At 39.6% G+C, this 27,487-nt stretch overlaps 1 protein-coding gene across 5 annotated transcripts in view; it reads left to right on the plus strand.

Annotated features, from left to right (window-relative positions):
* The window catches only part of THRB (thyroid hormone receptor beta), a 175,881-nt gene that overhangs the window by 40,930 nt on the left and 107,464 nt on the right, over nucleotides 1–27,487 (plus strand). For all 5 annotated transcript variants that reach the window (XM_071804949.1, XM_071804948.1, XM_065832262.2 and 2 more), the window contains exon 2: nucleotides 4,614–4,643. The gene's annotated coding sequence lies outside the window, so the exon portion shown is untranslated. The remainder of the gene's footprint in view (nucleotides 1–4,613; nucleotides 4,644–27,487) is intronic.

Genomic DNA, 27,487 nt, shown 5'->3' on the forward strand with positions numbered 1-27,487 from the left:
AAGCATTGTGCTGGTAGTAAACATTCTCAGAATGCATCTGTAAGTCCCAGAGTTTAGACTGTGCCCACAGGTGTATCCACAGCCTCCGCGCAGACACCCGCAGAGACTGGGTCTCCCTAAAGAAACACCAAACCATCCAAGACACGCTGTGTAGGGTTTCAGGAATGAAAATGCCTGTCACAGTTTAGACTTTGGCGTGCTGCAGTCATGGCTTTTCACTCTACAAAGTGCATGGCGCAACCTGCAAGCTACTGCAAGTGCTGGAACAGTGGAATCAAATGGCCTTGGGTGAAGACTGGTGGGGCAGGAAGAATTAAATTACGTTTCAGTGCTAACCAGAGTTCCTTGCATCTTAAGGAAGAACTTTGCTGGAGGAGGTCGGTGAGATCCTTCCTTCCTTCCTTCCTTCCTTCCTTCCTTCCTTCCTTCCTTCCTTCCTTCCTTCCTTCCTTCCTTCCTTCCTTCCTTCCTTCCTTCCTTCCTTCCTTCCTTCCTTCCTTCCTTCCTTCCTTCCTTCCTTCCTTCCTTCCTTCCTTCCTTCCTTCCTTCCTTCCTTCCTTCCTTCCTTCCTTCCTTCCTTCCTTCCTTCCTTCCTTCCTTCCTTCCTTCCTTCCTTCCCTTTTTTTTCTTCACTAATATGCATTTCAGTTCTTACTGGGAGCTGCTAAAACAGCAGAACTGAAAGCCAAACTTACTGAAGTGCAATGAGTTTATCTCATGGTCAGGATTCTTGGTCCCCACCCCTTCCTTTTTACTTCCTCAGCTTTGCTGCAATGAGAACTGAGTGGCCTTTCCAGGCCTGGTTGGCTTTCTGTGATCTTTTGTGAAAAAGGAAACTGTAGTTGCTTTATTTGGTCTATATTAGTTGCTTTATTTTGCCTTGTGCTCCTCTGAAGATCAGAGCATCCTGTGGGAACTACAAAAGTAAACTGAAGCAAATTGTGGGATGATGGTGAATCTGTCTAGAAGACTGAAAAGATTTGCATCTTTATGTAACTTTAAAGAATTTCCCTGTAGTTATTTCTTTGTCATTGAAGAGGTTTGTGAAGGATTTCAGGGGTGTGAAAGTAATTTTAAATAGAAATAGTGGGGTTTTGTTGGATAATAATATATGTAGAAGAATAGTAGTGCCTTCATCCCTAGTATGATATCTGTTCAAAGACTTAGGCAGAATATGTCATTCATATCTGAATTTTTGAAATGCACCTGGATGCCTTTTCTCCTACTGTGTACTGAGTAAGTGCTGAATCATTTGGAAATAACTTGTTTTAGCTAATTGGGTGTATTCACTATAGTGATCAAACCCATATTTTGGTTAATGGCAAGATATGTTGCTTTATCTTCAACTTTGCAATTTCTACTAAACAGCATGCAACAGGAAAGATGAAATAATAATGACTGAAACTAAAAGGAACGCTTTTATGTGTACAACTACATGCAGTCAAGAAATTTCTAAGTCTGGGAAAGGAGGAAATTTTAATCTGCATCTGTTCAGCTGTCTGATAACTTTGGCACTATTAGTTTTCTGTGGTTTGACTGGAGTCAGTGGTGAGTCTTCTTTAAGAAGACTCATGGACAGCATCAATATATTGTTAAAACACTCTCTGTCGTTAGGTTTTTTAGTGTTAGTATTTACAAAACTGATTCATAAGGAGTTTTTCTGAAAAAGATGGAGCTTGCAAGAAGATTCACAATTTTTTTGTATCTGATTTGAAAGGATAATGGTAAATACCTTGTTGAAATGACAGAGGCTTTTGTCACTGAGTGGACAGTTGTCTGCTTAGTTTAACTTAATTGTCTTGATGTGCTTTTGAGGCAGCCTGCTAGAATCCCTCCAGAATGCATCCAAAGTTAACACATTTGGTGACAGGCAGAAAGCACTGTTTTTCTGTGAAGAGGCATATGCTTAGAAATATGACACATCTGAATATTGCAATGAAAATCTTGGGGTTTTTTGCCTGTGTAGAGATCTTCCATCTAAGCAATGAGCCCATTAATGCAAGCTTTTAACAGGAAATGTATTTTTATGTGAAAGCAAAGAGCCCACGTGAAACTCTTTGCCGAGGTGTCAGAGGCACACAAGGCAGAAAGCCTGACAAGTCTTCTTTAGGGACGATTGAATGCTTGGAGCCTCATTTACCCAGTGTAGTTTTGGGCATGCTGGGGTGGAGATTATCTCCACTTGGGTAGGAGCCAGTTCATCTAAAGATAGAGAGAAGCTTCCTGCTATGTGATGGAGAACAATAACGGGCCCTTCTTTTTCTAAGACATGGTCCTCTTGGCCAAATGTCTACTGAGACCATCAAGCTAGGGAGGCAGCAGAGCCCGTGAGAACACATGATGGAAGGTGTTCATGGCCTTCATAATAGCTTGTCTTGTTATCAACAGCTAGATCAGATAAGGTAAACTTATGCAAACTCTTTCTTTAAGCATGCTAGGATTTTTTATTTTTTGATTGGGAGTCACAAACGCTGCCAAAGTCAGCTTTCATTCTTCTTTTAAAAGTACGTAGGATGAGTTAAATATGCTTCAAAGCAGCCTGTGCTGTGAGTGTTTCTAGCATAGAAATACTTCGCTTCAAAAGCTGTGGATTTTGTCACAAGTCCAGGATGACTTCTAGTCTTCTTCACCCTTGCCTCTGTACCTGTTTTGTGATTAAAATAGGCTATCCTGTTAAGATATTCCTTTCCCTGCCCACAAAGAACCATTCTGGTCCCATAAACTTTGTGCTGTGGATGGCTGTAGTATTGGGTCAGGTGAGTAATAAAGAATCGGACATAGTACGTCCTCAGTTGCACTCTGGGTAGCTTCAAAGGGTGTTTGCATGAGAAAAAGTAAGAAGGATTTGGCTCATGCTGTAACAAACCCCACTCTCGATCCTGTTGAAAACCTGTGTAGCATCCTCTGATACAACACCTCCTGCTAATGTCCCTTGATGCACACAAAGGCTTTCTTAAGTTACCTCTGCTGGGTGACCCATACCTAAAGCCAGACAGGTAAATGTGAAGTAATCTGGTGTTGATGCATATTTTAATAGCTGATTATCAGAAAGAGCTGTAGAAAATTAAATATATGAGTTTCTCTTTGTTTTATGAAGTAATTGAATGACCTTATAGTTACTCCTCATCCTGTGTAAGTATACATGTACAGATACTCAGCTGTGGTAAATCAGACACTGGAAACATGAACTCTGATGAGGCGATTCATAAAAATGAGATCTCATGCCTCTTCTCAAAATGGATATTTAATTAAATGAATTTCTGCACTTCGGGAATGTTTCAAGTTTACCTGTTCCACATCTGAAATAGGCTGATTTTATAGGTCACTCATAAAATACCAGGTGAACATACTCTAAATTGAGGGAAGAGGCAATTCTATTATTCACTTAATCTATGCTTCCTTTAGATTAACAGATTCACAGCCATTCCTAGAAGACTCTGTTATTAACCCCTCTGCTCCCCAAAGCACATTATTTTCATTGCAGAGCATAGAATTAATCTCTTCACCCATTGCATTGATCACATGCTTTGAGGTCAAACTTTGAATTTGTCCTTGACAAAGATGAACAAGGTCTCTCCTTGTTTTCCCTTCATCTGTAAATTTCTAACCCCACTGACTGATGGCTAATGAAGTGTACAGAAAGTGCTAGAGATTGAGATGCTTTACTTCTGACTCAGCATGATTTTCTCCTGCTTTTCAACAAATACCAATAATAATTGTCAGATTCTGTTAGACTTGGCTTTTTGTCTTCTGTTTCATGCTGTGTATTAAGCTAATTTAGAAAATCAAGTAAGGGAAAGTATGATTCTGTTCTTGCATATATTAGTGGCAAAAATGCCCATTTACCTCGGAGTTATCAGAATCCAATTCCCAATAATAATGCTCATGCCTGCAAATAGTTCGCCTCAGTTGTAAAGGACAGAACAAAGTTGTGATGAAATGAAAGGTTAATTAATATTTTTGCAGGCCTTGGAATTCATTGATTGTTCTGAGTCATGCCAGAACTTTCTCTTTTTCAATTTTTTTTTTTAATTTCATGATGTATGTTAGTAAGCTATTGGCACATGTGCCATTTAGAATGGCTTAGTTGAAGCAGATGTTTAATGAAATGGATCGATGCTTGCATTCTTCTACAACTGCTGCTGACCCTACCTGTTTTGAGATTGAGCAGAAAATAGCTGCTTTGAAAAAAAACATCTAGGAATGGACATACTGCAATTCAAGTCTATCTTATAATAGAAAATACCAAGTGTCCAATAAAGATAATACAAATACTGATCGTAAAATACTGCTTGCAGTGAAAATAAACCTATAATGTGTGCCTAATCAGCCTTCAGTTTAGGGGATGAATTGAGTACACCAGTTGTTTGTGTTGATATTTCCAAAGCATTTCAGATGTTTGTTTGGAACAGCTAGTTACGATAGTAAATAAATAAAGGTCTCCACCCCAGAGCGTTGAGAATGATTAACTCTCCAAAATAATGGAAATTTATTTCAGTTATGTAGAAAGAACCCTGTAGTGTTGCTGTTAAGTGCAACTAATATAATAACTTCAGAAAGTACTTTTGTACCAAGTGGATCTTTAATAGAGATTTCTTTATTTTTTTTTTCAGTGAAAGAACAGAAAATGAAGCTCTAATAAGGTAAGATTTTTTTATTACACTTTAGTAAGATATTCAAGTTAATCAGAGGTAATTTTAACAAGTATGCTCAGCATTTCAGAGTAGATTCTAAACATACTGTGGGTCAGTATGTCACAACACAAACAGAAAGGAAACTATTGCAGAATGAGTGTAACAACATTTGACTATTTTTTACTGTTACTAAGTCACTGTTTGGTATTTTAATCAAAATAAGGTACCTGCATAGATTTGGAAACTTCTTTGCCTATAAGGAGTATACAAGTAATTTTTCAGCAGACTCTAGAGTTTTCACTAAAATCTTTACTTATAAGGCAAAAGTTTTTGCAGTTTGAAAATGAACTGTTAGCGTATACGTTGATAAAATAAGTAGCTTTGTAGTAAATTCTTGATTTTTGAGATGTGGTGGTGGGAGTTTATGAATTACACAGTTAAATAAATGCATCTGCAGGGAAAGACTGAACTTTCCTAGCAGTGAATATTTCATCATCTGCTATGTAACATGACTTGGGCTGCTGCATTTTGGAAATGGATTCTCTATGCATCTGTTAGATAAGCAAAAGGCAGAAGGACTTTTAATACATTACCAACAGCAAGGGCTGCTAAAAAAGGGGTTTTATCTGTTTATTTAATTGCTGTGTTATCTAGCAAATGAAGAAGCTACGTCAAATAACATAACCAGATGTATGATGGCAAGTTCTTCTGACAGGCAGCTGCAGTATTAACCTGTTCAGAACATTACAGAAATATATAATTAATTTTCAGTCATATGTAATTGTTTCAATTTCAATAGCAATTCACAGGATACTGAGAAAGGAAAGTGTTGTTTGCAGCTGTTTTCCTTTGCTCCCATATTTGCCTGTTCTGACTTTTATTGGTGGTTGAAGTAAAAGCTTGCAGAGTTGTTAGCTGGATTTCATGTACCTATTTCAAGTCAAATGCTTTCAAAATGATTAAAAGGAATGTTTTTCAAATTTGCTGACATTTTAAACCAGTAAAAGTTAATACATCTACCTAAACTGTGTTCTTGATTTGTAGAGGGGCATCCTTGGAACAGGGAAGAGAAGGGCTAAAAAGAAAAAAAAAAAGAGTTGAGCTATGCAAAATGTAAACTGTTTGAAACCACAAGTGAGTAGAAATGTGAAATATTAATGGAAAAAACAGAAGTGTTGTGAAAAAGTAATGAGGTGTCATATCATCGGTTTTTTTTGTTGTGGAAAATTTTAAAGTGATGTTGTAAATACCAGACAATTCAGCTTTGCATATTCTTACTCTGTATTAGTACATGGAAAGTATGTGCATATATTTGCAGTTACAAAGGTGTGTGCATATATAATATATCTCCAAAACAGTGAGATGCTGCTGTTCTGCACCAAATCAGTGCAAATAACTGAGAGTTGTTCTGAAATAGAGAGTCTACTAAGTAACTTTATAATGTGTTGAGAATCACAGGGGTAGTACAAGGATTTAGTAAATGCCAGAAGAAATTCTAGTTCTGAGCAGTCTCTGTACACTGGTCTCATGAGCATCCGTGATCCAGGGAGGACATAAGTCCTCCTTTCTGTCTCCTTACCAGGATTCAACCATACGAGAACTGGGCAAATGCTGCAAAAACGAATTAAGCTTGCTCTGTTTGTAGTTGATCACCTAACACAAGAGAGCCTTATGTGGAGCCTCTGAATGCTACAGTAATATAAATGTCTAAGTAATATGCTTAAGTAATATAGCATGACAGCAGTAGTGGAAATTTACTCATTTTGTTTCTTAGAGTCACAACTGGAGGTATTTTAGGGTACATATTGCTCACTTCTGGATTTCTGCCTTGGCAGTGCCTGTAGAAGTACCAGGTCATTCTGTTAGCAGAAAACCACCTGCCATCAACCATCTATTTCCTTATGAGTTAACTATTGTATTTAGTAATTACTGATCTGGTTTGCACTGGAATTTATCAATTAAGTTAAAAGTGAAACTCTCTGGATTGCAGTGCTGTTTACCCCAAATTTCCAGGTCTTCCAAGTGCGTGACTGCAATGGAAGATAGAAGAGCTTGTTAAAAGAAGATTCTTGGTGCCTTCCCCTCGCACTTGAATTGACTTTTCTCTTGTGGTCTCTATAGTCAAAAGCAATCCACGATAACCACCGCAGCTGCTGTGCGTTGGATTCAGGAATCCCTGTTTTGATTTGCCAAGCAGGCAAACTATTTATCTCAGGGAAGAGAATTTTGAGGTGTGATGTGGTTAGTATCTAAAAATATCTGTGTAGGGAGATAGGATAGAGCTCCAACAGACAAAAACACAGCAAGATAAGCAAGACGAGTTCACATTGGAAATATGATATCGTAGGTGTAATTAACCATTGGAAAGGCATAGAAAGGAATGTGGTAGATCACTTGGAGTAATTAAATCAAGATTACATCTCCTTCTGAAATATCTTCTAGTAGAGTTACAAGTTTTTGTGCTTTGTAAAGAAATCAGTGCTTGAGGTGTTGCGGCTGGTGCCAGGCAGGAAGTCAGAACAGATTATCGCAAGAGTTCCTTTGGGCCTTTAAATCCACATCTCCACCAACAAAGGCTCTGATGTGGTAGAGGTAGCCACAGGATTTCCAAAATCAGAGCTGGAGCAGGTCACTCTTGTTTCAGTGGTGAAAGGGTGAAAAGTCTTTGAGCAGATCCTTGGAGAAAGGCGATGGTGGGGACAGTGCTGCGGTGTTTGCAGGGTTTGTGTGCTGCAGTCATGCGTACTAGTACCGAGCCACTTTCTCCTCTTGTCTGGTCAGTCCACAGGCGCATTATTCTGCATTCTAATATATCACCTAGTTTAGTAGCTTCCATTTGGAATTGAGAGCACTGAGTAGGAGTAATTTATCTATTATGCTTATTGAATCCCTTCTGTGATAAAACGAAAATCCTTTAACATAGGATTTTTCTATAGCCAAATACTGTATCTGACATGTTAATATCCATAGAAGTAGAAAGGGCGGGTTAAATTTTTAGCAGATTATGTAGAATTCCTAATATAAAATAGTTTGCTTTCCCCCAAACTGAAAAAGAAATAACTTGCGTGCTTGCTCTGGGACCTGCATGGGATACTGTGAGGATGTGGAGGATACCTGTGTTTTGGTTTTCATCATCTTCAGGGAAGCACATCCTTGTTTTACCAGATAAGAGGCAACAGATCCTTTTAATAGAAAATACAGAAAAATGGTTCATCAAAAAACTAATTTTATACTAGAAGAAGCACAAAACACTGCATTGAACAAGAATAGCCCTGACTCCTTTTTGTTACTTTTATAAGCTCGTTAATTTCAACACCCCAAATTAATCAGGAGTTACTGTGCGAAATCTCAGAAGTGGAAAAATGCATCAACTTGAGCTCAGAATTATATCATCCTACTGCACTTACATAGTGTACCTTCTGTTACAGGAATGTGCAATGTAACTCCACAGTAGTATGATAGGAGCAATAGCTAAGAGTTGTGCTGGCCGTATGTGTGCATAAAGAAATTGTTTTCGTGTAATTCTGTCTCTGTTGAAAGACCTGTGAAAAAGCTTTTCTGTAAAACTTAAAGAAACTAGAGCTATCCAGGGTAATTTGAAGGTGAGCCTAGGCATATCAGAGGGTTTTGTGTTCTAGTATATCTGGTACCCGACCTGCTGGCAAGTGATGGGCACTTGGTACCTGGCTTGTCCTTCCTATACTCTGAACATCCTTACTGCTCTCCCTCCCTGGACTAATGTGTACATATGGTTTACACATGGCAGTCTAAACCTGAATTGGGGAAATTATTAGACTAAAACAATAGGAAAACTAAAGTAGAGAATACTCTTGTGTTTGATAGCTCAAAGTAAGGTGGCTGTGATAGGCAAGCCTGTGTTCCTGCACATGGAGGCAACACCTGCTTTCATGGACAGCCAAGAAGAAGAGAAAGGTGAGGGAGGGCAATAGACTGGAAGAGGATAAAAAAAAGTTGAATTATCTTGCTAGTAGGTGAGGGGTTCACGGCTGTGGTAAAGTAGAAAGGAGAAAAGACTGGTTAATCAGGAGTCAAACATGTTTGGCTGGTTGCTGTGCAATAATAGTTGTGATTTTTTTTAGTATGAAGTTTCTTATACACCATCTCTCTTGAAAATATATCACATGCCTATGGTTTTCACGAATTGCCGATAGCCATAATACTGAATGTGGGGAGTATTTAAAAACAAACTTCAAGGTGTTGGTTTTTTGTTTGGTTTTGTTTTGTTTTTCACATGTTTTTGCTACCAATGAGTCACTTTTAATGGATACTTCAGTTCTGAAAAGGAGTGGAGAATGCTGTGCCATGGAAGAAAATTGCTGTCTCCATTAGTCATTGTATTTGAGCCATCAAATCTGTGCTTCTGTGTGAAAGCTAAGTCATATAAAGGAAAAAAGCCTTTTGTACCACAGAAGAAACCCCTCTAGTGGACAGTGGTACTCAGGGCTGCAAAATTGGTTTTGGGTATCACTGAGAGCTTCCGTGGCATTTTTTTTCTCTTCAGGCAACACTGTAAAATCACTCCAGCTGACAAAAGGGAGTTGTGTTGAGGTCTGGGGAGTTCCTTTGGCTGATTTCCAATGCACTATTAGTCCCAAATTTGTTATGTATATTGAAGAATTGCGCCTGCTTTAAAAGCTCAGTTTTACTCCATTTAAAAGCTATTGAATCTTGTTCCCTGCACTTTGTTTACTTAATAAGCCCTCTACAAGAATCTATGACTTTGCCTGGGTAGCTTGCTGTTCTCTTCTAAGAAATAAATATACTTTTTAAAAAAAATTATGTTGTAAATTCACATGCTGGGTTGGAGCACAGTTTGGTGTAAAGTACCCTGATGCTTATACTGTGCTGGCAGTGTCTGCTCAGATGAGAGTTAAGCGTGCTGTGCTCACTGTTACATAACTTCGCAAAAAGTGTCAATTCAGGGAAATTCTGCTGCCATGAGAGAACGGGAGCATCGTGAATGTTCTCTCCCCCGTAATGGAAATGTGGATTTTGGTGACTAGTACATTTAAAAAATAGCAGATTGTGTGTATGAGTCCAACCTGAACATCACGATGATGGGAGGACGGATGTGGCTGTGGTAGCAGCAGGCTGGTGCATGTGTGGCTGCTACCAGAAGGGATTTGCAGCCGGACAGTGTTTTGTTTTGAGTAACCTTTAGAACGCTGCTGCTGAAAAATTGCCAAGTTGGCCGAACAGATCAATTCCCATCTGCGGGAGGGACAGCTGTTCGTTTGGCTACATCTGTTTCATTTTGCTGCGTGGGACGTCCCACTGAATGGAGTGGGTTCCTAGGACCTGCCTGTGGAGAAGAGGGGCAGGTAAGACAATGTGCACTGTGTCAGAAATTCTGTTCATTTTTTGGCATTACGGAAATGGTCTTGCCTTCTGAATGTGGCGGAAGGGTGGGTTGCTAGTCTAATCCTTCTGCCTTTGTCATTTCACACAGCAGCCTGTCTATTTCAGCCCAGAGGGATCCTGTTTACTACAGAATATTTTGGATTATTGTACCCTGCTACTTACACTAGCCAAAGTCTTTCCTCCCCCAAAATATATATTTCCATGGAAGTGTATGAGAATGTGAAATGGGCTCTGAAATATCCATGCAAATGTACAGCTAGTTACAGACGTATGGATAACAAGGTAAATTAAAGGTTGAGAAAGTTAATGTTCACTGAAAATCATCAGCTGTCATCTCTTTAAGCAACACGTACCCATTCTCTGCCTTTTTGCCCATTTTTACGGGTCCACAGAAAGCCTGTCTAGAAGCTGCTAAGGATCTAAATGATGTTACCTAGATTTGCTTCTAGGTCATTCTCATTCAGCAGCATCCTCAGAGCAAACTTTGGTTCTGCTGTTCCAATTTCCCTTTAATCCAGTGCTCTTTCTCTAATCACGTCCTATATATGCTTGGACTTTGAGTCCCCCAGCTCTCCCTCTCTCCAAGTTTAGGGTCTCAGTTGTTTGCACTGTTGTGCAGGAGACTCTGTGAATGATTTAATTTTGTCAGCTGAGGTAAATAGACAGTAAAAACATACACTGCAGTACAAAACGTTCTCTAATCATTTATTTGACAAGTGCAGTTTAATTATTTAGCATACCTTGTAAAAGTAATGAAGTCCTAGTAACATGAGACTTAACACTCTCCTATTATTTTTTCCGTGAGAGGTGGGAAAAGACTGCTATATTTTTGTGTGCAAAGTGAGAGCATCCAAACTAATGATATTCAACTGAGAATATGTGAAAGGGGCTGGAACCTTTCAGTACTTCTTAATAGTTTCACTGATAGGTAGTAAATCCAAGAGCATCCCGCAGTTAGACAAGATTCTGCCTGTGTTGGCAAACCAGAAGATGCCGTTTGATGCTTTGCCAAAACAAAACAGAGTTTCCTTGGCCCAGCTGTATTTTTATTGAATGTGTAACTTAGTAAGAGGAAGGAGGTGAAGAGTATCATTCTGAAGAGGTATCATTCAAAATAATTTTCTGTAGCATGATAGATTTCATGTTGCTACAAAATAAACATTTAATCAGTGCTAATATTTTTGGTTCCCTCAGGCAGTGAGACATGTAGAAGTTGTGACTTTTTCCTCAATTAAGTGCAAATACAATCTAGTGAGAAGTTCAAAGTAAAATGTGTGTGTGTCCTAGAGATTTTTTTTTTTTAAATTGATTTTAGGTGCAGCCAACCAGGATTGATCACTGATTTTGGTCCTGACAGAGAATTGTTTGTCTCTAAGTTAAAAAGCTCCCCCTCCCTAAGAGAAGGAAAAGAACCCAAAAGGGTAAATGTAAACTGAACTGCAAGCCAACATGCCTGTTTGATTGGTTTGACTTGTATTGTGAGCTAGATCAGTAAAAATTACATTGGGGAGAAAAAAAGAAAGAAGAAAAAGAAGAAATACAGCCTCCAATGCTTTGCTTTTCCATCAGAAAGCTGCCTCAACCATGGCAGCCCAACTCAGAGACTGAAGGGGATGATCTAGTGACTCTGGAGAGTGGCACTTACTGGTTAGTTTCTAAGTTCTTGATCTTACATGATATACTGAACTCTTTGTTCAGAGGCTTCACTTGTTTAGTACAAAAGGATCTTGTGCGCAGGGAGTATTTCTTATCGGAGCGGCCCTGTGAAGAACAGCGGCAGAGTTTGGCCCTCGGAGGGCTTGATGTCTCTGTGGGCTCGGGGTACTGGTGGAGCTGGAGTGCAGCTGGGGCTCAGAGGAGGCTTCTTATGAAGGCCGCAGCTCCCGTGATCCTCACCAGACAGGAGGATTGGAGATGAGAACTTAAATTTCTTGCTCCTGCTGTGTTTTCTCTTGGGATGCTTTTGTTTGCAAAGGGTGCAAGGGTGGAATGGACTCTACTGTATTTTTCCTTCAAGTGTGAGCTGCTGATTACTCCAGAGTCAGTAAGAGCTCTTCCCAGGTACCACGATGGGAGACCTGTGTTTGTATTAAATCAATTTTTGAGACAGTAATCCTTCTTGCATTTAAGAAAACTTTCAGGATGCATCTGCTCATTAATGCTCTCTGTCCTTTGATCTGTTAGAAACTTGTTCTTATCCTTTTAACTATCAGCATATTTCATTGTCCTTTCGCAAATTAATTTAAAACCCAATCATTCCTTCTTTGATTTAATAATCACAGAAAAAAAAAAGCAGATGTAAAGGTAAAATAATAAAATTTCAAGGAGGGAAATCGTACGTTCTGAACGTAGACTTGAAATGCACATGCACCTCACAGAAAAGCAGCAGGTTCCCATAAAGGTCACCCAGAAACCAAGGAAAATGTTCTCTGTCATGTCTGACTGCCACCATGGAAAACAAGAACTGAATTTTTGCTGACTGAGGGTGTCAGGTTAAAACATGTTATAGCCTTTTAGTTATAGTAGATGTCTGGTACTGAGAGAGAATCCTATTGAGTGGTTATGACTAGTTTTGACATTTCTGACTTCCTATATAAACATGTTAACCATACACACCATTAGTTTTGCCCCCGACTGGGGCTGATTCAGAGAGCCTTAATTCTCTCTTTTACAGAGTAGGTTTGTAAGACCTGCAGACATATGGGGTAGTAAAAAAACCTCAGTGTAGAACCACTTCAAAATACAATGATGGTACTAACTCACCAAGATTTCCTGATAAGTAGCCACAATGTAGATATTCACTGGGTCTGAATTTCTTGAGATGCGGCAAGTTGTGTTTTTCTGGCCAAAATTCCATTTCTGAAAATCAACTGATTGGAAATTACTGGAATTTGTGGGGAAAGCTCCAGCTTGCCTGGTAGCAAAAGAGGAGTGAAAACGGCAGGGAGGACTCACTTCTCTCAGCAACTTCTCCTCAGTGGGAAAATGGCAGGCTGACCCTGGTAGGCTCCCATTCTGTGTGGGTGGGTTTGATGTTCTATGTTTCCAAAGGTGGTCTAAAGGTAAAGTTTTCACATATAGGAAGAGGCAGAGGTTAAACCCGAGACTACTGTAAAATGTATTACTTTTCATAATTCTGTTTAAATTTTATTATTCCCTGCTTCCTTGAAATAAAATTAAACAGAACCTGCAGTGATTTCTTGTTCTTGTGGGATACTAAAAACTGGTTGATTGGCATAGTGTCACACTTATTGTATCAAAACTTTTTGGATCCTTTTAACTTTTACTGCCTTCCTTTGAAAGTCGTTACAGTTTGCTCCACCTAATTCTTAAATTAAGTGGAAATTTCACAAATAGGAGTTATTTGAAGCTGCAGAATGATTTTACACTCATGCTTATGCAATGAGCTAGAACTGCACAGCTGACCAGAAAACAGTCCTTAACTGCTATTCACAATTCCAGCCTGTTTTTCACTTCAGTGCTTTTTAAATTTCCCTCCAGTCTTTCTGTATCATTTTATGTGGTTTAACTGAAATTCTGAGAAGAGAAAGGAAAATCAACCATGGATGTGAAGAAATGTGCGAGGGCAGATGAAGAGAGTGGTTTTGCTTAGGAGAGGGGCATGGAGAAAGCAGTGCTATAGGAATGGTTTGATCGGAATGCTTGGGATGGTACAGTGGCATATAGAAAAAATTAGATTAACTGAGAAAGGATGCATGTCAAGAGAGATGCAATTTATTGGACTGGAAAAGTCTTCCTCAAGGACAGCAAATGGCATGATTTTCCAAAGAACATGTCTCCGTTCTCTGAGAATTGAAAAGTTGCTTGAATAAACACTAGAAAATAACCACAGTAAACTCTGCAGTGCTGGAGGTGAGCACTCCCTGGGCAGAAGGTCTTGGCTACCTCTGTTTTCTGACTTGCTTGAGACTGGTCTGTGAGTCTGGCTCAGACTTGGGGTAAAACCATAAGGTATGTTTTTTCTCCTCTCGCTCTCCTTTTCCCCTAAATGTTGTTATACTTCAGCTTGGCTCTGTCCACATAGGCTGGAGCAGAGTGTGTTGTAACTTGCTTTAGCCGCTGTTGAATTTAACAGCTTTTGGCTTTGTAAGCAATGCCTTAGGAGAACTCTTGCTCATCTGTTCCCTGAGCCAAAGGAAAACTCCCCCAGTAGCTTTCCCAGTGTTTTCTCTGGCTGGAACACATAGTTACCACTTGCTAGGTGAAGATATACTATCTTTAATCATCTTTTATTTTTGTATTTTTGGTTTGTCCAGCTGACATGTTTTAAACATCCACTTTGACTAGAATGGCGAAAGAGTCTTTCACTATGATTCCTTATTTTTTTTTCCTTTTCCCTGTACCCCATGTCATAAAATTCTTCCACTGGTGAGAAATATGCTTTTCTTGATGTGAATGTGTGGTGAGTAGCTGAATACTGAACCACTCAGTCCCATATCTCTACTAAGCATACTTCTTGGAATATTTTTCATAACAAAAGGATTTATCTTTGGAATCTTGCTCAGAAACTTCTTTGCACAGATTTCTTAGCCCTTCACAATTGGCGCTTAGGAAATCTGATCCTGTGGGCATTTAATCTGTTTCTAGAAATATGTCTACTGGGAACTTCTTAAATAGGGTTGCAATGAACATTTGAATCATATTTTGCAAGTACAAATCACTAGCGGATACTCACATATTTATTTGTTGAATTTCAACTTCCACTTCAGGTTAGATGACACATAAACAACTACGCAGTACCTCTGGCAAAGAATTAGCCTAAAAAGCAAGTCAGAGCAACACCGGGAATTCAGAGGAAGATTTCTAAAGGAACTGTGAAAAAGTTGCACTTTGTTTTATTCCCATAAATTTTTCATCAAGTATGAAATTAATATTGTAGGCTTCTACTCTGCTACATCTTCTGTTTTGTTTTACTCTAATATATCTTTCTAAAAAATATTAGTGGCAGCACTGGTCAGAGGCAGGGACTGCACCTTTATCTGCATCGCTAAGGGAAAAAATGACCCTAATTTAAAGCCAGCTAAAAGATTCTTCTTTTTTTTTGCCAGGGTCCATGGATCAGCCTCTGCATTGTACTTTGTAACAGAGACCACAGACAAATGTGATCTGCCAGAAAGGTGTTAATAGGTTTTCTGCAACCAGCTCAGGTGAGGCTGGTGCACTGAGGTGAAGTGTGAGACTCCCTGTATGGCCAACCTGACTGGTGCTGATACACTGTGAGAGACGGGCAAGAAATGTCTAGCGGTTTCTGACTTCATGCTGGTTTTATGATGATTCGAAGGAAAAAGCAAAACAAACCAACCAACCAAACAAAACCCCCAAACCTTCAGACTCATTTTCCATTGTGTCCTGAAGTTTTAGGCAGAGGTCTGCCCAGCTCAGTAGGCCAGGTACAACAGCATGCTTTGGTAACCTAGAGGAGGAAATACCTGTTTGGATATATTCTTGGCCTGCTTCATTTTAGGAAAGTCACTCTGGAAATTATGAGAGAAAATTAATGTAATTAATTATAATTAGTATAGTGTTTATAGTGGATACACGTTCCAAAATCTTTAACAACAGTGAAGAAGACTTGAGAGTTTTCAGGAACTGTAGATTCACAGGAGCAATTAGATCACTTATGCAAACCCTGAATATCTTTTGAACTTGGCATTTACTGTCCATTTGTATCTTTGCAAATCCTCCCCGTTATTGACAATGAAATTTGATGCCTGGATGCTTGTTTACATGAAAGCAATTGTCATCCTCTTTCTGTCTGTGTCTTAGTCTGCCTTATTTAGCAGCAATGCTGGAATTGAAATTCTAGAGATAAACCAAAGCATTAGAGGCACAAGGCTTTCCTGCAGTTTGTCCTTTCTTGCACACATGGATAGACAGGAAAGCCTTGCACTGAAAGTGAAACTGAAGAACTCCCAATTCTCAAAACAAAGTACTATTTTTATTATGTAATTTAAAAGTTCAGATGACACTCTGCTTTATACTCTGTTCTTACACTTCCACACATCTTTTGAAGGTCTGTCCTTATTTGTCCTATAAAATCTGTGTTATTTCAAAGGAAAAAACAATAAAGTGCAGTTTAGATTGTATGATCCAACTCCTTAATATGGTTTCACGCTTTGATGGGAATAATCAAATGTTTGAGTCTGTACTTTGCTTTGCAAAAATATATCCTTGTTAAATTCTTGAAGTGTATTTTCTTTTTAGCCACATGCTTCTGCAGTCATTTCCAATTTTGCAGAAAACTCCAATAATTATGTTCTGTATCTAACGTTCATGTAACTTTTTTTTTTCCTGTTTCACAAGCGCGAGGAGTTCTCTCTTAGTACCTAGCCTCTCATCAAAAAATTAAGATTGCTCAAACTGAGCTTATTGATCTCTGACATGCAATTCCTCCCACTACTTCTTCCATTTTCTTCTATTTAGGTAGGCATCCATTTTTTCTTAAGTTGTTCTGAAGCTTCATGTACAAGAATTACTGCCCTACATTGCAATTACTCTTTTCCTCTCTGGTGTTGGCAGGACCTATTCACAGTTGTCAGTGGATTAAACTTCTTGTAGCTGAAGGATATGAAGGAGGTTTTATGCCTTTGGTCACAACTGAAACCTAAGAAAACTTAGTTCACACTGGGCACATAAATGTATTTCAGATATGGCCAAAAGTGTAAAAAGTCAGAGACCAGAGGAAGCCAGCATTTAATGAAAATTTAGAATCTGAACGGGTTTTGTCTGGGATGTTTATTTTTACTTGAAGGCAGGGACAAGGAAGAATGTGCAATGATGCAGCACTGAATGAAGGATAAAAAAGAAGACACTGAGACTGGATGCAGGAACAGAGGGAGATTTACTTTCTTCAGTGTTACCTGATAGGATCTTTTTTTACATAGAAATGTCACCTGACAGAAGTCAGGAGAGAGAATATCAGGTGGTTTAGATGCAGCTAGAGGCAGGGAGCTGAAGGCCAGAGGGAAGAGAAGATGCGGTTGAGGTGATCTGAGTGCAGAGATCTATGTAAAAATAGTAGTTGGAAGGGAGAGGTCTTTGAGGAAGCTGACCATGGATGCATGTGGCTATAATCACAGTGTAGAGGCTGGCACTAATTAGTAGCAGGGAAATAAAGTGAAAGACTGATCTTCTACGATGGAGAACTCAGGAGAAGAGTGAGAAACAGATGACGACAGAGTGGCACCAGAAGAAAGGAAAGTAAGGTGGAAATAACTAGAGACTTGAGGCTGAGGAGAAACAAGGATGTGATTAAAGAACTGGGGTGTGAAAAATAGAAGGTAGTTGTGCTGCAGCAGGGAAAAAAAAAAAAAAGGAAAAACAAACAAAACCAAATAAACCCACAAAAATGTGAAGATCTGGGATTCTTAGAAATATGAGGAAGAGGCAGATGTGTGTGCCTAAAGACTCCTTTTCTTTAGGTGGAAAGACAGATCCATCAGCAGAGCTTAGCTGGGGGAAAGACCGGTGTTTTGTTTTCCAGGAGCAAAGAAACACCATACAGACACAAAGCTGAAAAAGGTCCCAAAGAAGAATCTTGAGACAAAGACCTCAGCATCCCTGTTTACCAGAGAAAAGTCTCCTAGGAGCTGTGGCTGGTGTGGTATCAGTGGAATTATTTTGGTCTCTGAGAAGGAAGGTGAGGAAATGACAAGCTAATGAAGATCAGCAAGTAGTCATGAAGAACTCAGGGTCAGCATTAAGAGGTCTTCATGCACTGGCCACATCTGTACTGGTAAACTAAATGGTGCTTGGAAGCATTCCCAGCCCCTGGAAATCATCTGTTTCTACTGTTAACTGTCCCTGATATAGATTTTGGTTTATGTTTGTGGGAACTCACCTGAACTATTCCCAGATAAAATTGAAAGTTATCTTGGGATTATTCCCAGTAGGGAGTTTGGAAGCAGCCACCCTGTTTTGGAGGGTGAGAGAGTTTAATTAAGATGGCACCTTTCTGTGCCTGTTGGGCTCAACGATCTTTGGGATGTTTATTTTGCTTATAGAAATATAGATGTAAATGGCTCAGTAGATGAAATACCTTGGAAACTTTGGACATTGACTGTCTTGGGTGCAAGCTGTGACAAGCTGTGAATATGATTTCTTATTTAAAAAGGTTACTGAACTGAGATGTTGATGTGCTCTCTCAGATTTTGTTTTGATATAGCATGAGGACATTATAGAAGAGTTGGTTATCCAAAATAAACTTGAATGAAGCATGCATTTAATTGTTTCAATTTAAATTTAATACAAGCATAAACAAACATAGGTCCATAAATAATGCTCGTTCTCACAGGAGAACAGACTGTGAAATTAAGGAAACAAGGTAGTGAGGTTGGTAGGTGGTTAAGTTGGCTAGACTAAAAACCTAGGTGTTGAAAAGTAGATAAAATATTTTTAAAAGTACTTGAAACTTGTATCAAAACAAGGCAGATCTCCAGACTTAAATGGACAAGTAATGTGGCCCTTGAAAATATAAATAGGGATCTAAAATGAAATAGGGGTAATGTGAAGGTGATGGAGGCATGAAAATTTTACAGCCATTGTAGAAAAATGTACAAAATGAGATTTCATGTGTTGCACTGTATATAATTCTGGGGTTTGAATTAAAGAACAATTCAAACTAGAACAGATACGGAAAGAAGAACACTTCTGAGAGCCTATATGTTAGGAGAATAGACTGGCAAAGTAAAACTTGAGTCATGATAAGATAGTTCTTAATAAATACATCGTGGAAAGGACTCCTAGAAGGGAAAGCTAGCTAATGAAGCTCGGCAGCATTGATGCTTGAACAAAGCTAGTAACGTATTTCAGTTGTAGCAGCAAGCAGTCAGTTGACTCTGAAACTAAGTTAGATCATCTAGGTTACTAGAGAAGCAGCGCGCATCTTAACTCGTGTTTTCTAAATGGGTTCGTGAATGTGATCTGTTCTTAACTGGATGTGCAGCCGGTGTTTTCTGGGGAACTTCAGAGATGTGCAAGAGGAGTTGCGCTTTCCTGTCAAATGCCGTAGCTTCTGGTGCTGCGCTGGTGTCCTGAATAACATCAGGTGTTCAGCTCTTTGGGAAGTCAAATCCGCACATCAAGTTTATCTGAAAGACCTTATCTCCAGGCAACGTAAGTTGTGTCCAATCATGTCAAACTGTTGCATTATTTTTTTCACAGTGTGCTGTGTTGCTTGAGCAGGATTTAATGCAAAGCATTCAAAACATGTATTGGTGTAATCTTGTGAAATGTTTTGTTCATGTGTGGCTGAAGGTGAATGTGATGTGATGATGATAATAACCCCAAATTGTGACAGAAATTAATTTTAATGTCTTTTTTGTTTCTGTTGGCCTTTACATGTTTCTATAAATACTGTGTAGCTGAATGAATGCCAGACTGATGAATGTAGAATCCTGCCTGTCAGTGTCTCAAAGGGAAAGCTTTCAAATATAAATAGCCTTAAAAGTAGAAATAGCTTTAGAAGTATAAATAACCTTAAAAATATAAACACCAAAATCTATATACTGTATTTGTCACTGACCACTTTCTTTTTTCTTTCATTGCCTCTCCCATTTTATTTTTAGTGATGCTTACTTAAAATAGTTTCCCTGCTTTCCTGTTGGCGATTAGAAGGCCATTCTGGAATCCAAGTGTTTTCTAAGCCAGTGATGAGGAAAGTGTTCCTTACTCACGCAGTGTAAGCTTCAAGTCTTGTCTGTCCAGGCCTTCTCACTGAAGCATCTGTGTAAAATGAAACGTATTTCACTTCAGCTTTCTCTGTTTGCTTGATTTCATGTACACATTCTTGAGTTGGTTTCAAAAGGTGATTCCAGCATTGTTCAGGACCTTTGGTTCTTCTTATGTTGATGTTATTCCATATCCCTTTTGTAAGTTTGTAGCTCTGATTTTAGCTAATTTACCAGAGTCAATACTCTTCACAAATGTCGCTATGTTGGGAGCCACTTTTTTTTTTTTTTTTTTAATTCCACAAATTCTAGAATGTGCATGTGCTGGTGATCACCTCATCTGCACATGAGGTAATGTGAATAGGTTAAAGTTTTGATGGCGCTTGGGCCTTAGCTTGACTTCACTCTTGGAACTGCAGCCTACTGTCCACTTACCATTTGTGCCTTTGTGTATTTTTCCTCTTTTGTGTGTATTAATAAATACATAATTTTAAAGTAAGGCTGAATATCGCCTGAGTCACTCTGCTGTTCAGTAGGGTTTGCAGGCCAAAGCTGATCTTCCAACACACCCTGCTCAAAGAGGCCGCAAATGCATCACTTGATTCCTTTCTCTTAAACGATGTCAAGAAAGGTAAATGAGGCTTAGCAGGACCAGCTGCTTATATGCACATTGCTTTAGCCATTTCTGCCTCAAAATTGTAGGGCAACATGTAGTATTTATATGGGAGCTTCACATAGGAGTGATGTTTACCAGACAGCAGTGTGGTCAGCCCAGTAGCTGGAGCATTCCTAGAAAAGGGTGGTATGGAGGACATGGGGTCTTGGAGCACAGCAGGACTGTGCCCGCTGCATGGTCTCTTGACATAGGTACTGACAGCCAGCAGCGGCTCCTGATGAGCCTGAAACCAAGTGCAGGGTCATCCAGGTTCCTTACTGGGTTGCTTTGATGGTGTCGTCAGGATCTAAGGTTCCCGCAGGAGCATCTGCTGTGCTTCATGGCTGCTTGGGCACTGTGGCTGGATAGTGTAGAAATGCAGTTATTTAAGGCAAATAAGGTCACAGTTGGTTCCCTGTACCTCTCACTGCATGCTTTGGTCTCAGCCTGAAATGCTGCTGTGGGAAGGAAGAGGAAGGAGGCAAGGTGGGAAATCTTATGGTGGAAAAGTAGGAAGCAAGTGGACTGTTTTGTGTCCACACCAACAGCAGCAGCAGGCTCCCTGGCACTTCAGTGGCAGCAGCAGTTCCCTCTCATACCAGGAGAAATGCCTTCTCCTGTGTCACCCTACCCTGGTGATCAAGAGGTACATGCCTCCTGGTGGATGACGCAGGCCCAGTGTGCATATCAGTCCTGTCAAGGTCTTTGCTTCTGGTTCTTGCAGTGTTGGTGGAGTCCCAAGAGCTGTGGATCTGGAAGCTGAAAGTCATTAGGATGAGAGATGATGCTCCTGCCTGCCCAAGCCTTTGCTACTGTAGTCACTCCCATGAGACCACTTGTGCCTTGAAGTTCTTGCAGCTGTGGAGAGGCAAAGAAAGGAGCAGAAATATGTTCTGCAGCTGCCTTCGAGAGGTGCAGGAGGCATTGCCTCTAGTCAGTTAGGAAATCCCTGCAAGGACCAGCTGCTGCTAGTAGACTAGAGCTATTTTCCTGCTCTGATCATAAGGGAACATTTTTCCTGCCAGTAGGCCATCATGGAGATGCTTCAGCTTTATATCCAAGCAGATTGCTAATGCATCCAGGCAATGACAGGTAAATGGTCTTTGTTCATGTGACTCCAAGACTTTGGGGAATTGTTGAAATCATTTAATCATCGATCTTTATATTTATGCTTCAAGGCATACCAGTGTCTGCACACTTTTTGTTAGTTTTAAATGCGATTTGTGTAGTTTCATTTTTACACAGTGCCTTGGGATGCTTACTGTAGCAGGCTTTTGAAATAGGTGTAGCTTAATGTGCTGTTCAGACTTCTCATTAATCTTCTTGTCTCCACTCTTATCCAGAGGTAAAATACAAAGCCTACAGAGTGAGGAGTTTGGAATAAAGTGATAGAAAATGAGACTCTGAAATAAAGACATTTAGCACCGAGGACTAAGACTAGCAGTGGAGGAAACAGAACAGGATGTTCAGAAAGTCCAAGCCCTTTGGCATGAGTTAAGGAGCTTGGAAAATAAGCAGGGGCTACAGTGAATTTGTTAAACAATGTTTGTCTTCCTAAACTGAATGCTGGAAAGCATCCATTTCGCACTATGCCTTTGCCAGCACCCTGATATCCATTGTAGCACTCATCTTCTGGCCTTTTTATTTTCAGAGAAATATTTGTGTTTAGAAGTTATTTGTGCTTCCTGCTTTCTTGTGATGCTAACATGATCGTGTTGTGGTTACACGACTAAACTCTGGAGTCTTAATCTTCAGTCCTGCTGTGCTGCCCTCTTTCTGATGTTTGTGTTTTAACTGCAGTGATGGGCTTGAAAGACTCTGCTGCCACATTGCTTTGTCTGCATTGGTAAATTAATCAGGACTAGGATTGTATCTTATGATTGTCCGTATTGTTTAATTTCTAGCACATTCCATGACATGGTTTTGGACCATGCCAACTAGCGTACTCCCAGATGACACCTGTGGCAGGATGGTGTGAGAGGACTGTTCTCAGCAGGCATTAGTGAAAAGGTAACTGTGTTTTGCTGAGGAAAAGAGTGTAGAGATGTGGATTTGAGCTGCCTGTACCATTTCCGCCTGAGCCTCTGAATCCTGGTGTATTTTATACACCACATCAGTCTGTCTCGGGCTTAGTGTTTGAGGGGATGCTGAAACACAAGCTTTTGCTTCCTAACTGCATCACCAGTGCTGTTATCCACAACAATATCAAGCTGCTTCCTCCTTCCCATGGGCCATGTGCTCAGACTTAGAGCACCGCTTCCATAGTGCTAAGATCTTTTCTCTTTGAGCATGAGTCAGGTTAGGGGCACAACTCGTGTTTTACGTCAAGCTAGCAACACAACAAAACCAAACCCTGTGAGCTCGAGTGAGCTTTCTAGAGGGTGGTCTTCCATTGTGCAGCTCATTTGCAAGTAAAGTTACAGCAGTAGCTTGAAAACAATAGGATTGTCTGCACACTGAACATGTATCTAACATCAAGATTTAAGCTCCTGAGCCAGTTCTTGATGCCTCTGGAGCAGCAAAGGAAGAAACCAGCCATTGGACTAACCAGTATAGCTTTTCTTCATCATGATGCTCTGTGTGCAGTTCTGCTATCATGGGGATTAGGAACACTGAGCAGAAAGGATTTTGTTGTGTCAGTGCTAGGTGAAATTATGTTTTTACAAGCTGGTCTGGTGTGCAGTTTTCTTTTGAGGGTAGTGAGCGCCATGATGGTAACAGTCATGCAGAAATTGCTATGAAAAAGGCTGAGAGGAGTGCAGAGCCTCCTATGTAAATTATATTAACAGTTGTTGCCAGTCTATGCACTGCTCTCAGTATTTATTAGCTGAAGAGACTGAAAAGTCAATCTAGAAGGGATTGTGCTGACTACAAGTTTTTGTAGCCTTTGGTGGTGCCAGCTGCAAAAATAGGCAAATCCGGCTGCAGTGGAAGGGCGTGATGGGGCAGCTCCAGCCCAACTGCTCCCCCAGGGGCGTTTTGGAGGCTTTGGCTGGGAGCCGTGAAATGCATCTCCCTGGGGAGAACTGCCGTGCAAACAGACCTTGCCCTTCCCTAGCAGTGAATTCCTCTGGCAGTAGGCTGGCACCACAACACCTAAAAATACTTATGATAAAGCTGCAATGTTTTGGGGTTTATTTTCCTCTCTTTGAGATGGGGATGGGGTTTGCATTGTGTTCATTGATTCATATCTCACCTATGACTCTTTCAAAAGATCTCGTTATAGCAGCCACTCATTAGTGGTGGCACTGTGCCTGGCTGAAGGCCAGGTGAAAACATGTTTCTCAATTTCTCACTCTTACATGGCCTAAACCAAACATTAACACTGACTTAAGTTGCTGTTGGTTGATCCAAGCTGCTCTGTTGTAGGAAACAGAGGACTGGGGGAGTAGCTCCTATTTTTCCTTGCAGTTCAGCTTTCTTAAACAGCAGAAGGAGAAGAGCTGAAAGGCTCTCTGCACCCCAACCCAAAGGAATACCTTTGAAATAGAATATGTGTTTACATGTATGAAGACATTAGCATTAGAAGTAAATTAGAGGTAATAAAATAAGCTTTAATGAATGCTTCAGAGCACTTTCTCTTTTCCCATGAAATTATGGTCCTTGGTCAACTCTGTGTCAGAAATGTCTTTGTGGGAAGGGGTTACTGCCCAGTGAGAAGAGTCCGCTGAACAAAGCAAGCTTTCTGTTGCAAATTAAGAGGTTAACAAATTTAAAATTACTTTATCTGTCATCCTTTTACATTTTCTTAAACTGAGTTCTTCTTTTGCAGGGACTAATTTTTTTTTTTCTTGTTTGTTTTATTTACTGACTTTACATAAGAAGGGGAAAATGTTGGGATCACTCGGGAAATAAGAAGTCTCAATAAGAGCCAGTCTTTGCTTCAGACAGAAACCGGACCACAGCAAATGTAGGTAGACCAGTGTTAGCTCACATGAACTGTAATTGCGCTTAAATTGGTGCTGAACTAAGTTTGCAGGTCAATGGGTAGTTCACTCAATCCTATACTGGAGCTCATACTGCAGTGTGATTGAATGCTTTTAGGACCTGCATTAGCAAGATTAAATTCAGTGCTGCTTTGCCTACCTAGCAGGGGAAAAATAGTTGTGAAATCCTGAGCACACAGAAAACAATGAGAGATCCACACTCATCTTGCTGCAGTGATTTTTGGACTTTTCTACACTTCCCTTCAGGACAAATGGCTGCATTGCCTCAGTTTCATTAGTGTTGTTCAGACGTCAGTTTTTCAGTCCCTACCCTTGCACAATTGCCAAAAATCACAGATGTGGAAATCTTACACACTGTGATTTTTCACAGTCTTTGTGACAACAAGGCAGTTGGCTTCAGAGATCAGAGGCATCTTTGAATAAGAAAAATCTCTCTAAGTGTATGCTTTTTTTGTAAAGGCAATTGCTCATTCAGAAGACCACAGTCAAGTGCAAGTACCCCCAGCTGGAACCCTCGTCCCTCTGCTGCAGTGTGGTCTTGCTCCTGTTTAGAGTCAATGGGTTTGTTTGAGCCACTGCATTTCATTAACCAGGGTTTTCATCGGCTGCTGAGTGGTATTTGTTTTCTGGAGTTTGCTCCCTTAAAAATATGGTAGCCATCAGTAGAAAAACAACTGAAAGAGGAAGTGCCAAACTGGTTTTCTGGTTTAGATACTATATGGTTTTATAACAAATAAAGGGTATGGATTATTTCTTTTTATTCAAGTAAATAATTTGCAACAGCTGGAAAAGTCGGGGAACCGAAATAAAATTTACAGCACAATTCCATGTACGTTGTTGGGGGGAATCATTCCCATGCAACCCAGCAATGGCACAGAGATTTCAGGGATTATGGTCAGATTAAATGTCAAGAAGAGCTGAGACTTGGCAGTATGCCAGGAGGGTCATATGAGGAAAGTCCCAACTTTTAAACTCAAATAAAAATGTGTTCTGCTTAATACCCATAATATGCTGCAAATGTTAGCACAGCTAACTTGGGTTAAGAAATCTCATCATAACTTGATTTTTAAAATTACTATTTAAATTTGTGACTTTTTGCTGCTTTTTGGTATGTAAGACTCTGTCAGCAACTTTATTTGGGGGCTATGCCTCTACTGTAGAATTTTTTCTTAGTAACATGGCATAAACAGTAGTCTAACACTTCCACAAATCTTTAAAATTCTAATTTTCAAGTGACACGTAAGTGGAACAATAAACTGCTAAGATTTCCACAAGGATTATTACTACACAGAAACATTCCTGTTATTTTTAAGATGAAATCCAAGATGCTACAATTTCATGGCATTTATGGGAGAATACTTTATTATTGGGAGGGGATGAAAAAATAGATACAAATACATAGTTGGGAATTGCTCTTTCTATTTTTTTGATCTGTGGTTGGTCTGTACCATTCCAAAATACCTGTGGAATTACGAAGGAATATGCTGACAGTCTTGTACTGCATTGAGAATGTCTTCTTTTGGTTTAGTTTGACCTCTGTTTACAGTAGATTGATTTTAACTAGAACAGGGCATTCTTACTCTGAGGGATATCTACACGTGGAGTTTTATAGCTTTAGCTATACCACTTCAAATAAAGAGTCTATTAATCTACTTGCCATCTCTGACAAAGCTTGAAACTGTTTTAAAATTGATTTATTAAATCCCTTTAGTACTCTAAATGTGATCCTACTACTGTGTACAATTAAAAGTATATGATGCTTTTTTTATGTATCATTTCATTTGCTCCCTGGGACAGACCCCACACTGGTGTGAACAAACCTTCCCAGTGCCCTTCATGGGCATCGGATTTTACTGAGGGAACTGTCATGAGACTTGTTTTGGATGCACACAACATACTGAATCAAACCACAGCTGTTGGATTTGGTTTGCCAGTGAGCTTCAGTATATGTTGCTTTGCTCCTAAATTGCTTCTCGTAAACGGGAGCAAAACTTGAACTGATTAGCCAAAACAGCTGATGATTCTGTGGATTCAGGACTACATCTTTCATTTCTGGTTGTATATACATCCAGTATTTGTAAATCTCGTTTTAGATATACTGTATACACATAATTACGTATTTATATACACATGTATGAATGTGCATATAAACATATAGGTGTATGTGGACACTGAAGTTTGTTTTCTCCTTCCTCCTCCTGTCTTCTCCCTCTTTGCTGGCTGTGGTGAGGCACAAGGGAGGGGAGAAAACTGTTTTAGCTGACCAAGGCCAACATTCATGGGAGGTTCTCCAAGCTGGTCTGCAGTTTATTAAAGATGGAAGTTGGGACATACCAATTAGAACTGTCAGATTCTGGAACAGGTCCCAATGATAATGGTGGGGTCAGAAATGGAGCCGAGAAGTATCACAGGATGTGGCTGGGTGCCTGGGGTCCTGAGGCAGGGGCGCTGCTGAGTTTTGCAGTTAAAATAGATTCAATGGGTTCATTATTTATGAGGGATATGATATGCAACCCTCGATGTGTCAACACTTCTTTAAAGCGCAGATTTAAGAAATAGCAATTTAGAAGTCAGTCCTTTAAATAATATAAATGAACAAGGTAAATTAATAGATTATTTTAATAAACGCCTTGTTGCCATGTCACATACTGTTCTGAATTATGAAATTGATAGGTTTTTTGAAAGTTATTTTTTTCAATTACTTTTACTGGACCATTATTTAAATTACAGTCACTAGAATTTTACCACCCTACAGCCTGACACACATTGTAATAAATCAACTCTTATTTCCTTATTTGTTTGAAGCTAATTTGACAGCAAGTAGTCTGTTAGCATACATTATTTCTTTATACTACAAAATATGCAAATATTTCAATGATTATACTTTTATCTGTTTAATATTTGAAAAACATGATACAAAGTGTTTCTCCGATAAACTGAGTTACATAAAAGTAGCTTCAAATCTACATAATGCTTTTACAAAACACTCTCGCTATTTCAAGTTAAAATGTGTGTTCATCTTGGGAATATGTTCACAAAGAAACTTCATTTACCTTATTAAGAAAGGTTGTGTATTCTCTTACATTTCAGATTATTTTTCTTCATAAGTAGTCATTGTATCACTTTGTGGACTTCTGCCTGCCCAGGCTGCCTGGGGCTCGCGAAAGTTTCATAGTTACG

The sequence above is a fragment of the Patagioenas fasciata genome, chromosome 2 (assembly GCF_037038585.1).
Source record: "Patagioenas fasciata isolate bPatFas1 chromosome 2, bPatFas1.hap1, whole genome shotgun sequence".
NCBI lineage: Eukaryota > Metazoa > Chordata > Aves > Columbiformes > Columbidae > Patagioenas > Patagioenas fasciata.